We start from the raw sequence: 12,823 nt of genomic DNA, 5'->3' as shown, positions 1-12,823 counted from the left end.
TTTTTTTCAATTCAATAATTATTCAATTATTCAATTTAATTGTTTAAAAATTGTGCAAAAGGAAAAAACAGAGTAAGTACTGGCAAACCATCTCTGTGGTCTTGTTTAAAAGGGCAAAAGTTTTAGATTGTACTAATTTTTTTAACTCACTGTTAAAAGCAAAAATGTACATGCAGGTTGACATTGTTCGTAATTTATAATAGCTTTTGTTCAATCCCAACTTTCCATTTTGTTCAGATAAAAAAAAAACATGAAGTTACTGTGTTTGAAATATTTTCTTATGGTTTGTAATATTTCTGTAAATTTATTGTGATATTTTAAGGTTTCCCTCCTTATTTTTCATAGTTGTATTTTAAAATATTTGGCTCTGTTTTATTTGAATCAGTCTGCCAAGAATCCATGTATATATATTTGAACTAATATCATCCTTATAACAGGTACATTTTCAACTTAAGTTTTTACTCCATTATGCACAGTTTGAGATAAATAAATTTTCGAAATATGGACTGAAAAAAAGAAAAAGAAAGAAAGAAAATCATGGCTGGTGTCCAGCTGGCAGCATTTTATCAACTAGTTATCCAATGTTTAACTACCAAGAGAATCTGGAGAGGACTCTGGTAGTAGAGGTTTGGGTGAGGGCCACGTTAGGGATCCAGGATATGACATAAAGTGCTTGCAAGTAACATTTCAAGATCTCCCACTGTAGAGCAGAATGAAAGCTCTAACACAGATACACGTGAGTCCATCCTTTTTCTGCAGTCACAATACACATCTGTCCCCGACAGGCACGTTGCAGGTGACTCATGTATGAGATAACGAATGGGTTAATCAGTGGTGTTTATTCAAGAAGGTGGAAAGTAAAGAGATCAATTATTTTCACTGTTACAAGTCTTCTCACCCCAACCAAAGCTTGCCCATGTAAAATACCTCCTTCTTCAGGCCTTCTCACAGAATAATACAATTAAATACTGTTAACACCAAAATGAATGTCCCATGTCAGTGACTCTGATGCCCTTGTTTTAACAGATATGGAAAGAGATGAAATGAATTTTCTCAGAGTTGAAGGCAGGGCTAGACTGCTACATCAATGCCTCTGAATTCTAAAGCCATGGTCCTCACAATTATCTTAGAAATTACTCACATTCAAGGAGAGGTGAAGAAGGAGAGGGGAAAGGGAGGGAGAGCAATTGGCGGGATCTCACCTAATGTGCACAGTGCGAGGATGTTCAGTGCACCCCCAGGACCAAGGGCTCAGCTACAGCTTAAACTTTACCTTAGAAATGAAAATAATGTAGCCTAGACATTTGTACCCTCACATCAATCTGAAATTAAAAAAAAAGAAATTACTCACATTCCGCTTTGTGACACCTTTTCTAACAAGCAGGCGTGAGGCCGTCTCCTGCCCTGTCATCCTGTGCAGTTAAGTCTTATTTTCAACATTTGGATTTAGGTTTGTTCAGAGCACTGAGCAACTATGTACTAACTTGATTTTACTCCCAGCTGCTGATGGACATTGCCAAGTTCATGGGATGTTTGTTTTTTTCTCAAGAACGTTTATTTAGAATCCCAGATCTGGGTGGCGCCTATGGCTCAGTCGGTAAGGCACCGGCCCCATATACCGAGGGTGGCGGGTTCAAACCCGGCCCGGCCAAACTGCAACCAAAAAACAGCCGGGCGTTGTGGCGGGCGCCTGTAGTCCCAGCTACTCGGGAGGCTGAGGCAAGAGAATCGCTTAAGCCCAGGAGTTGGAGGTTGCTGTGAGCTGTGTGAGGCCACGGCACTCTACCGAGGGCCATAAAGTGAGACTCTGTCTCTACAAAAAAAAATAAATAAATAGAATTCCAGATCTTCAGATACACTCCTATTCATATGAATCACTAAGCTACTTGTTTGCCAATTCTGTGTCATAGAAATAAAAACTGAGTGAGAATGTCTGATTCCAGTGAGAGCCTGAGCTTGCATCTTCAGGACACCATCAGTACTTGCTAAGACTCGAATTTTGTCATATACAGGGTACTTTTCTACCTCACCTCCACACCAAATCTCTTCTTTTTTTCCAAGCAAAGCTAGGTTGTGTCTCAACTACAGCATAATTACAACACGTGCCAAGGGCTACTATGTTTTTAAGGGGTTTTTGTTGTTGTTGTTTTCCCCATTATGAGTGCGAGTGTTACCTTCCAACATTGGCTGCCAGGCAAGAACCCAAGTCATGAGTGCTTTGGCCAGAGGGTCCTGTACTGCCTGTTCCCAGACACCAAGAGTCATGATAACTACAGTTTTCAACTGAAAGCTCATTAACATTCATTTGTTCCAGTTTTTCAAGAAATAATTAGTGTAAAAAATACTTTTATTCTAATCTCAGAGCTAAAACTATCCTCAGTGGGTAAAAATGACAACAAAATGTTAGTATCATAAGAATAAAAATGTCCCAGAATTCAGACCTGTCAAAAAATCAGTCACGTTCAAGCACAGCCAAATGAAAGGATATTTGCAAAACCAATGATCTGGACTCTTCAAAATACCAATGTCAGGAAAGGAAAATCTAAGCAGATAAACTGTTGTAGATTAAAGGAAAGTACATTAGCTAGATTAAGAACAGACTAACTTGAAGGAAATATAATACACAAGCTTTCACTGAATCCTAGATTTTAAAAAAGCTATAAGGGACATTATTGGAACAATTGGAGAAATTTGAATATAGATTTACCATCCACATTACATATTGGAAATATGTCAACGTTAACTTTTTAAGGTTAATAAGGAGTAATTTGGTCACCTGCGTAACTGGTGAGAGGTTAAGATGAGAACTCAGCAATTGTCTCCAGAGCTTCCTGTCCCTGAAGGTATTTAAACCCAGACCTCAGTCACCTGATGTGGTTACTGAGAGCAAACCAGGAGTGTGGTGGAGATGGAGAACTGAGCAAACCATCAAAAATATTAATAAGACCAATAAAAATGGAAAAGCTGGGAAATCGAGTGGGTAGGGCACCAGCCACATACACTGAGGCTGGCAGGTTCGAACCTGGCCCAGGCCAGCTAAAACAACAACAAGTGCAACAAAAAAAGATAGCCAGGCATTGTGGCAGGCGCCTGTAGTCCCAGCTACCTGAGAGGCTGAGGCAAGAGAATAGCTTAAGCCCCACAGTTGGAGGTTGCCGTGAGCTGTAATGCAACAGCACTCTACCCAGTGGAAGAGTGACAGCAGGAGGGAAGGAGGGAAGGAGGGAAGGAGGGAAGGAGGGAAGGAGGGAAGGAGGGAAGGAGGGAAGGAGGGAAGGAAGGAAGGAAGGAAGGAAGGAAGGAAGGAAGGAAGGAAGGAAGGAAGGAAGGAAGGAAGGAAGGAAGGAAGGAAGGGTAATTTAGATGATGTTTCTGACTTTGTCTTAGTGACCCAGCAGAGGGAAGAGCTCAGGCAGCTCTCAGGGTGGCTGGGACCATCTCCCACCCACAGCGAGGAAATTTTTATACTAGACTCTCAAGGTACAAGAGTGGTTCTGGAAGTCAGGAAAACTGCTGATACTTAGAATAACTCCTTTAAGGTGTGTCCTTTAAGATATAAATTACTTTTTTGACCAAAACAATGAATGGGTCCTTCATTTTTCATGAAGTTCCTCTGGCTGGGTCGGACCCGCACTCAGCACCATCTGAGATAGTTGCCTATGCCTGAGCCCTCTTCCCACTGAGCTTCGAGGGGCCCTCACCATTTTAAGTGTCATTAAATAAAATTTAGAGGAGGCCACTGATCCGGACAGAGTCCCCAACAGACCAAACTAAAATGAAGTTATCCATGCTGAAGTTCCAAGTCAGCAAACTGAAACTAAATTGTTATCTGACCTTCAAGAAACTGGGAGAGAGATTACAACCAAATCTCCAAACAAGCTGGTTTCAGGGCAGGATGAGGAAGTCCCTGCTTTGACCCCACAGGGAAAGCCACATGAAGTACCTGACTTGTTGAACAAACCACTTTTGTGTTATGCTTTTTCCTTTTTCCTGCTCAACCCACCTAATAAAATCTGACTATTCTGCCTCTGCCCAGTGTATTTACTCTTCAGATGAGATGCTGCGCAACTCATGAATCAGTAATAAGAGTGAACTAAGCCTTGGAAATTTTGTTGACAATACCAAGCTATAGTTCTCAGCAAAGGTTAATTATGCTGCCTCTGAGTGCTGCATCCCAGGCTCTGAAGGCACAAAGGTAAAACTGTCCGTGTGAATGTCTGTGTCCTTGAGGCCAGCTTTTGAGTACATAATAGATTTTTATAGCTATTCTGTTCTTTTTAAGAATTAATATTAGCTTTATTAAAACTACAAATTCAAAAAAACTATTTTTTCTTAAGCTCTTAACTTAAAAATCCTATTATCCTAATTATAATTTGGTAAATTTTAATATTCACCAAACTTTGATTCATATTCGGTCCCATTTGCAAACAAAATTTGCTAACTCTTTAGATATTTTAAACTGCATTTACAAGAATAGCATGTTCAAATTTCTAGGCTCTTCAAATGTCTACCAAGCAAATGATTCCAACATACTTAAGCAATTTTCATAAAAATCTAATTGACCTTTTCCATTTGATTTTGTGTCACCTGCAAACAGATCAGCCTGCATAATGGCTTCCAGGAATCACCGAAATTTCTGACTATCGTTCTAAAAATGATAGATGTTATTACTCAAAATATCATACTGACTGCAAATATTCTTTGAAGCAGAAAATTAAAGCTGGAAGAAATTTCAAATTCATCTAATCCAGCCCTTTATTTTTATCAATGTTTGAGTCAAGGCCCAGAAAGACAAAGCAAGTTGTCCAAACTAACTGGCTTCTGTACTTCCTGGCATTTTATTGAGCTTACTCATTTATTCTTAGATTGCTTCAAACAATGCAGGATAACCAGTACTTGGGAAATTAAAAATGTGTTGGAAAAATAAATTTTCTTTACATGAATTTAGAATAACAGACCGGACAGAAAGAAGGAACTCACCAAATGCAGATACTCATAAGAATCCTAGCTCTGACCTAATTAAAAAATAGTTTCAAATGTAAGAATTGAGTGGTGCCCATAGCTCAGTGGGTAAGATGCCAGCCACATACACCCAGGCTGGCAGGTTCAAACCCAGCCTGGGCCAGGTAAACAACATTGACAACTGCAACAACAAAAAAAATAGTTGGGCATTGTGGCAGATGCCTGTAGTCCCAGCTACTTGAAAGGCTGAGGCAAGAGAATCACTTAACCCCAAGAGTTTGAGGTTGCTGTGAGCTGTTATGCCACAGCACTCTACCCCAGGTGACAGCATAAGACCCTGTCTCAAAAATAAGTAAATAAATAAATGAAAGAATGGATATCAAAGGAAAAATTAAAGAGAACCATTGCCGTTATTTTTGGCATGATTTTGAAATGTCAGTAAATGAATTTTATACATTTAAGCCCCAATTTACATACTCAGACAACAGACTTGTTTCAAGATAAGATTTTACTTTAATTGGCTCAAATACCAGTCACAAACCTGTGGTCTGAAAACATCCTACCCTGCTCTTCAAGTAATCTAGCCGTTACAGCAATTCGTGGTCCTCTAGCCCATGGCAGTTGCACTGGTCACTGACCAGCTCACCCATTGATTACTTGCATGCTGAACTCACACATAACTACCCCCCCATGGGGTCTCAGTCCTGCCCCCACTCCTCTCAGGGTTTCCAACCTCTCCCTCTTGGACTGTAGACACTGTGCCCTGCTAAGGCCACCAGCTGCAGTGACCTCACTTTGGAAAGAACACAGGGAAAGGAGGCTTCGGGGACAGGACAAGAATGTGCTGAGGGTTCATTCCATGCCAGACCTGACCACATAGTTCCCATATTATCTGTTTAATCTCTCAGCAGAAAATTGAAAGGAATAAAGACAGTTCCTCATTAGGGCAAGGCAATAAACTCAGTGCTCCAAGCCCGGAAAGAAAATGGTTTCTCATTCAAGGGAGGAGAACTCCATGACCCCCTGATGATAGTGGTCTAAAGCAGCCCTCAGCCACAAGCAGTTTCTCCTACCCTGTCTCCCCAGTCCACCCTTTAGGAGGGGTTTACTTTCCATCTTTCCTCCTCCTGGGGCTTATCTCCACCTACCTCACAAGCCAGCTGTGCTCTCTATCTCCCACCCTGGCCCCAGCAGAGGCTCTTCACTGAGGATTGAACTGCTGCCCAAACTCTGCTCGCTGAAAGAAGCTGCAGTCACGGGTATGGGGCACTTTGGTGTAAGCGGTGGGAATAGCAGCCCCAAGGGACATCACCTCAGCAATAACTGCTTAACTGGAGCAATGGGCACTTAATTAAACCACTCAGGCACATTCCAGGAGACAGCTGTAACACCTTTCCTAGCCATAAAGCTAAAATAACTTTCCATGACTGAACTTAATAGATGTTTCTCAACTCTGGAGCTGTTTTTGTGCAATCCTGAACCTACACTTGAACTCACCAACTCTGCCAGTATTTTGTCTAGGCCAGTTGACTCTGTGGTTTGACTTCTAAAAAGCCTTTTGGAATCATATGAGAATATTCATGGACTTGTTGTGGTTTTGTTACGGGGACTAGAAATGCTCCCTCCCCTCACTCTCTCACATGTCCTAGGGAGCACCAGCCTTCATCCTAGAGCAGGTTAGCCACTCTGGATTTCAGGTTTGGGGAGCCAGAAGCTGTCAGATTTGAATCACATGTAATTCTCCTAAACACTACAACTAAATCTACTTTTGAAAATATGTAACTAAAACAATGTCAGAAACATTGTACAGGTCTTTCATAGTGTCACAAAGATTTAAAAACAACCACCCTAAACGTAAGCCTGGATGTCCTGACATTGAGTTTTTCTCACCTACCTTAGCCAAGACATTTGGAATCTTTCTTCTCGGGAGTTGCAGGTGGGGGCAAGTACAACTATAACGACCTAGACCTGATTTTTTTCCAATATTCATTTTCTTCTGATTACAAATCAAAGTACCCACTTGTCCATTCATTCAACAAACACTTACCGAGCACCTACTGTGCACCAGGCATCGAGCAGCAGCTGATATGTCGCTGATCTTCCGGGGCTTGGAGGCTGCAATGTGTGAACCAAAACCACAGAGAGCTGTGGCTGGGTGGCAGGGAGCAGGCAGGTAGAAGGGACTCGAAGGACGTTCCAGGAAAAGCAGAACCCTGACTCCTCTCAAGAAAGCAGCTGACTGGGTGCAGGAATCTCCACTGTCCACAGCACGAAGGGGGAATGGACGTTAAGTGTCCTTGCTGAAGGTACACTTGAGTGTCTGCATGTGCCAGGAGGGAACAGGAGACACAGAAACAAAGCTAAGTGGCCACTGAGACCACCCAGCCCTTAGGAGACGTGGGAAGGGGCATACCCATCCAATCAGGCTGGCGTGTTCTTGCCCTTGTGGGAAAGGAATTGAGCCCATTGGCCCCGCATACACCAAGGAGTAGGAACCGGGCACCCTGCATAGCAGTGGCTGCTCAGAGATGTGTTGAAATCTCTTAATATTACCTGAAAATCCCCACCCCCACCCCACAGCAGGCTCAGGGTTACAGAAAAAAAGTGAGCTGACTTCCTGGTCTGCTCAGAAACAGATTCCGACACTACTTCACCACACTCTGAGATGCTCTGATCTTGAGCCAGCACCGCTGCACAACCAACCACCTTTCTGCAGCCTCACTGCCACCCACGTACTGCGGAGACCTGGGGCTGAGGACCTTGCAAAAACGTGGGTCTGGGAGAAATTGCCTTGGTAGGGCGTGGGCAAGGGCAATGGTGACCTGCAGCAGCAGAGGCCTCTACAACTGTCATGGCGTGGACAGGACTCCCTCCAAGACAAACTGTGGACGTAAACATGAAGCACACGAGCAAACAAGGAAAACCCAAAGATCCCCAAATAAGAGAATTTATGATTGGGAAACTGAAAATAATGAGCATTGTTAAATCTATTCTAACTGTAAAAAAAAAAAAAAGGAATTCTACATTTCATTTTTTCAGATAGATAAACAAAGCCTGAAAATATCCATGGCCAGGAGACCTGCCCTATAAGAGGCGCTAAAGGAGCTTCCTCAGGCTGATGGGCGGCACCAATGGCAACTTTGATCCATAAGAAGAATGAAGTTCATTGGAAATTGTCAATATATGGGTAAACAAGAAAGATTATAATTTTTTCCTATCAATTTCCTTGAAAGACATGAACATCTAAAGCAAAAGAATGTGAAACTATGTTATGGCGTTTGTAGCGTATAAGAATAAAGCAAACATCAAAGCAGCACGAGGGGTGGAGAGCAAATTGCAAGTTCCCTATGTTTTGCATTTACATTAACTCTAAGTAAATGATGTAACTTGTAATAAATACATATTATGTCATAATAATGCATAGCCACACCAAACTGAGATCACTACAGATCTAGCTACAAAGGTAATAGAGGACTGAAGTGGGATAAGTAAAAGTATTTTATGCACTCAAACTAAAGCAGGAGAAGAGGAGCACATAGCAGGAGAGAAAACAGAGAACTAACAAGTGGCCGAAGGCACAGCGCATCTGTAAGTACGTTAAACAGCACGGACTACACACTCCTTTTAAGAGACTGAGGTTTTTAGATGGGATAAAACATGAAACACAACTATGTGCTATGTGCAAGTAATGCACTTTGCACGCAGGTTGAAAGTAAAAGGATGAAACAGGTGAGACATGGAAACAGTGGCCACAGGGCTGGTGCTGTATTGCCACAGAAGAGAGCACATTGCAAGACAGAGACTGCTACTAGAGATGAGTAGAAATGTTTCTTAATAATAAAAGAGGATGAAAATGGGGACAGTAAAAAACAGACACACCCAGAGAGTTTGGGGGTGTTTTTGTTTTATGGTTTTTGTTTTTGTTTTTGTTTTTTGAGACACAGTCTCAAGCTGTTGCCCTGGGTAGAGTGCCATAGCATCATAGCTCACAGCAACCTCAAACTCTTGGGCTCAAGCTATCCTCTTGCCTCAGTTTTTCTATTTTTAGTAGAGATGGGAGTCTCACTCTTGCTCAAGCTGATCTTGAACTTGTGAGCTCAAGTAATCCACCCGCCTCTGCCTCCCAGAGTGCTAGGATTACAGGCGTGAACCACCACGCCTGGCCTGGTTTTTGGTTTGTTTGTTTGTTTGAGACAGAGTCTCAAGCTGTAGCCCTGGGTAGAGTGCCATGGTGTCACAGCTCACAGCAACTTCAAACTCTTCAGTGTAAGTGATTCTCTTGCCTCAGCCTCCCAAGTACTGGGACTATAGGTGCCCACCACAACACCTAGCTATATTTTTGTTGTAGTTGTCGTTGTTTTAGCTGGCCCAGGCCAGGTTTGAACCCGCCACCCTCAGTGCATGCAGCCAGCACTGTGCTATAAGCACCAAGCCAGGTTTTGGGCATTTTTTTGAGATAGAGTCTCACTTTGTTGCCCCTCTCCGCCCCCCCCCCGCAAGGTCCCCCGTCCTGAGTAGAGTGCCATGGTGGCATAGCTCACCACAACCTCAAACTCTTGAGCTCAAGCAATCCTATTGCCTCAACCTCCTGAGTAGCTGGGACTACAGGTTCCCACCACAACATCCAGCTATTTTTAGAGACAGGGTTTTGCTCTGCCTCAGACTGGTCCATAGTGCTGGAATTACAGGCATGAGCCACTGCACCCGATCTATACCCAGAGAGTTAACGTTCTTCTCTCAGTAACTGACAAGCCAACTAAAATAAATTGATATAGACATAGACTATATGAATACATGTAAAATTATCAAGCAACTTGAGCTGATTGATGTTTATAGGAAATTAGACCCAATCTCTCCAGAATACCTGCTCTTTTCACGAGCACACGGAGATTCACCAAGCTATACCATACATTGGTCCATAAAACATCTCCGTATAAACTTCAAAAGGTTAAAATTTTACAGAGTATATTCTCTGAAAATATGGAATTAAATTAGAACCCAACAGCAGTAGCTACAAAAGCACCAGATATTAGTAAATTAAACAGTGGTAATAAACTTCCCACGAGGATATTACAACACACTCTGATAATTCATGATAATCCTAATCCATCCATCAAAGGAGAAATCACAGGGAAAATATAAAATATTACAAACTGAATGATAATGTAAATCCAATACATTAAAATGTAAGGGTTGCTACTAAATCAGTCGCAGAACACCACGCAGCCATGAAAGGGCAGGACCAGGACACGGCCCAGCCTGCGGCGGCTCTGTGTGAGAAACACAGTGACCTGCCCAGTGTTTTCTCATTCTCATTCATGTGAAAGTCCAGGATGGCAAAACCAGCCTGATACGAAAATTACAAAAAAGCAAAACAAAACAGACCACCTAGAACAACAACTGCCTCCGTGACAAGGGAGGGCGCGGACGCTCTGGGAAATGTGGCTCTGTGTGTGACAGGCTGCCCTGTGTCACCATTTGTCGAAATTGTGCAGCTGAAATTTGTGCATCTCAGTTATATAAAAGTCACCTTAGAAAACCAAAATAAAGACAGAACTCAGGTGGGGGTAGGAAAGTGGTAAGGCCCAAAGGTGGTACAGGGCGGGTTCCACCTGCCCTGTCGTCCCTTCCAAGCCGGTGGGCATGTGTCCGCACAGGAAGAGAAAGCTGATTTATTTGACATCTGAGACACTGTCCCACCACTGTCTGTGCACCTTCTGAGACCTGGACCATTTTACCTGTGTCTGTGCCTGGTGCCAGGAGCGATAAAGGCTTGCTCAGCCAGCCAGGGACCCTTCAGTGGTGGGAACACCTGTGCCTGCCCCAACCTCAGGAAAGAACCACCTGGGTTCCAAAGCACTTCATCTTTAAAGGTCTTTCTGGTGACTCCAGAATCACACCGTGGAACACTTAGCCTCTCCCCCTGCTCAAAACATCATTCGATGTACGTTCTCACAAGTGTGTGTCCGACTCTAGTGCAGAAAGCATTTTGTATTTGTTGTCAAGTGGGTGGGGTCTTAGACCTGACTATGCCACTGGAGGGCCATGAGGATTCAAGCAAGTGGCTTCATTCCCTGCTCTGAATGGAAAGTGAGACAGTGAGATGAAGTGACTCCCCCATCCCGCAGCTCTTGCCAAGGCTCTGTTGAGGGCACAATCTGCGTTAGCTGTGTATGATGGACTCCTGTCCTGAGCTTTGGCTCAGCTCTGTCCTGGAGGACAGAGCTCCTTTTAGTCCAAAAGCAAATGAAAAGCGTAAGAGTGAAATTGAGGGGCAGCTGCTGTCATGCACCCACTGGACGGTAGCCACATGCTAAGAAGACAGGTCACCTGGTCTGATTCCAGCACATGACACAGGTCTGCACAGAGAAAATTGTTGTTCATTTAGGTCAGTGGTTCTCAACCTTCCTAATGCCATGAACCTTTAATGTAGTCCAAAAGGATCGCAACCCACAGGTTCAGAACTGCTGATTTAGGTGCAGCAAAACACCCTAAAAGTCAAGGTCTTTAAACAACACCTCTATTATTCGGTCACAATTCTGTGGATAAGCACTGCCCTGGATTTAGCTGGAAAATTTTTCTGCCCGTGTTGCCTGATGCAGGGCAGCTATCTAAGAGCTCACCCAGCTGGATGGTCTGAGATCGTGACTGGATGATCCAAGACCTTGCAGGGCGCACATTGAGACTGGTGTTTTCTGTGAACATGCAGGGCACACATCACAGCTGGACAGTCTGAGACCCTGCAGGGCACACGTCACAGCTGGACGGGCTGACACCCTGCAGGGCACACATCACAGCTGGACGGTCTGAGACCCTGCAGGGCACACATCACAGCTGGATGGGCTGAGACCCTGCAGGGCACACATCACAGCTGGTCGGTCTGAGACCCTGCAGGGTGCACATTGAGGCTGGTGTTTTCTGTGAACATGCAGGGCACACATCACAGCTGGACGGGCTGAGACCCTGCAGGGCACACATCACAGCTGGTCGGTCTGAGACTCTGCAGGGCACACATCACAGCTGGTCGGTCTGAGACCCTGCAGGGCACACAGTCACAGCTGGTCGGTCTGAGACCCTGCAGGGCACACATCACAGCTGGACGGTCTGAGACCCTGCAGGGCACACATCGCGGCCGGTGTTGTCTGCAGCAGGAGCTCACAGCTGCCTCCCTTGATGGCAGCTGTGCTCAGCACAGCCTTGAATGTAGAGTGCTGCACAACATCCCCTGCACTGTACCAGCCCAGGTTAGGGGGAAAGGAGGACGTCTCCACCAAAGAAGGAGTATATTGGCAGAGTCAGCTTACAAGGGGAAGTGAGAGGAGGGATAGAGTTTGCAATCTTTGTTCTTGGTGAACAAGCGGCTGCCCTCAGTCACATCATGGAGAAGGCAAATCCAGTCCAAACTACTTGGAGGATCTGTGTTCTCAGTGGCAGAGCTTTGGAAAGCTCCCTCTCCCAAGGGAGCATCAGTTATAAGACAGGTGTCTCCCCAGTGTGGAGTGAGTGGAGTCACTGCTGGGGATAGACCCTGTCGTGCCCCATGGAAGGAGGGGGGTTGTTTGGTTTGGGTTTGCAGTGGGACTGTCATTTCCCTTTACTCTCTGGATATGAAACACACTGGCATGGAATGTCAACCCCATAATAACACCTTATGTCTCTGAGATACCACAGGTGAGACTTGTCTGCTGTGACCCACCAGTAGGAAATAAGACATATTGTTCTCTGTTTGTTTATTACCATCTCATCTTTATAAGTAAAATAAAAAAAGATGTCAAATCAATTCAATAAATATATATTTAATGTCTATTTAGTGCCATGAAGATAGGCCCTGGAAATAAAAACACTACTGTAAGATGGCGTG

The sequence above is a fragment of the Nycticebus coucang genome, chromosome 9 (genome assembly GCF_027406575.1).
Source record: "Nycticebus coucang isolate mNycCou1 chromosome 9, mNycCou1.pri, whole genome shotgun sequence".
Taxonomy (NCBI): Eukaryota; Metazoa; Chordata; class Mammalia; order Primates; family Lorisidae; genus Nycticebus; species Nycticebus coucang.
This window is presented reverse-complemented; position numbering follows the sequence as displayed.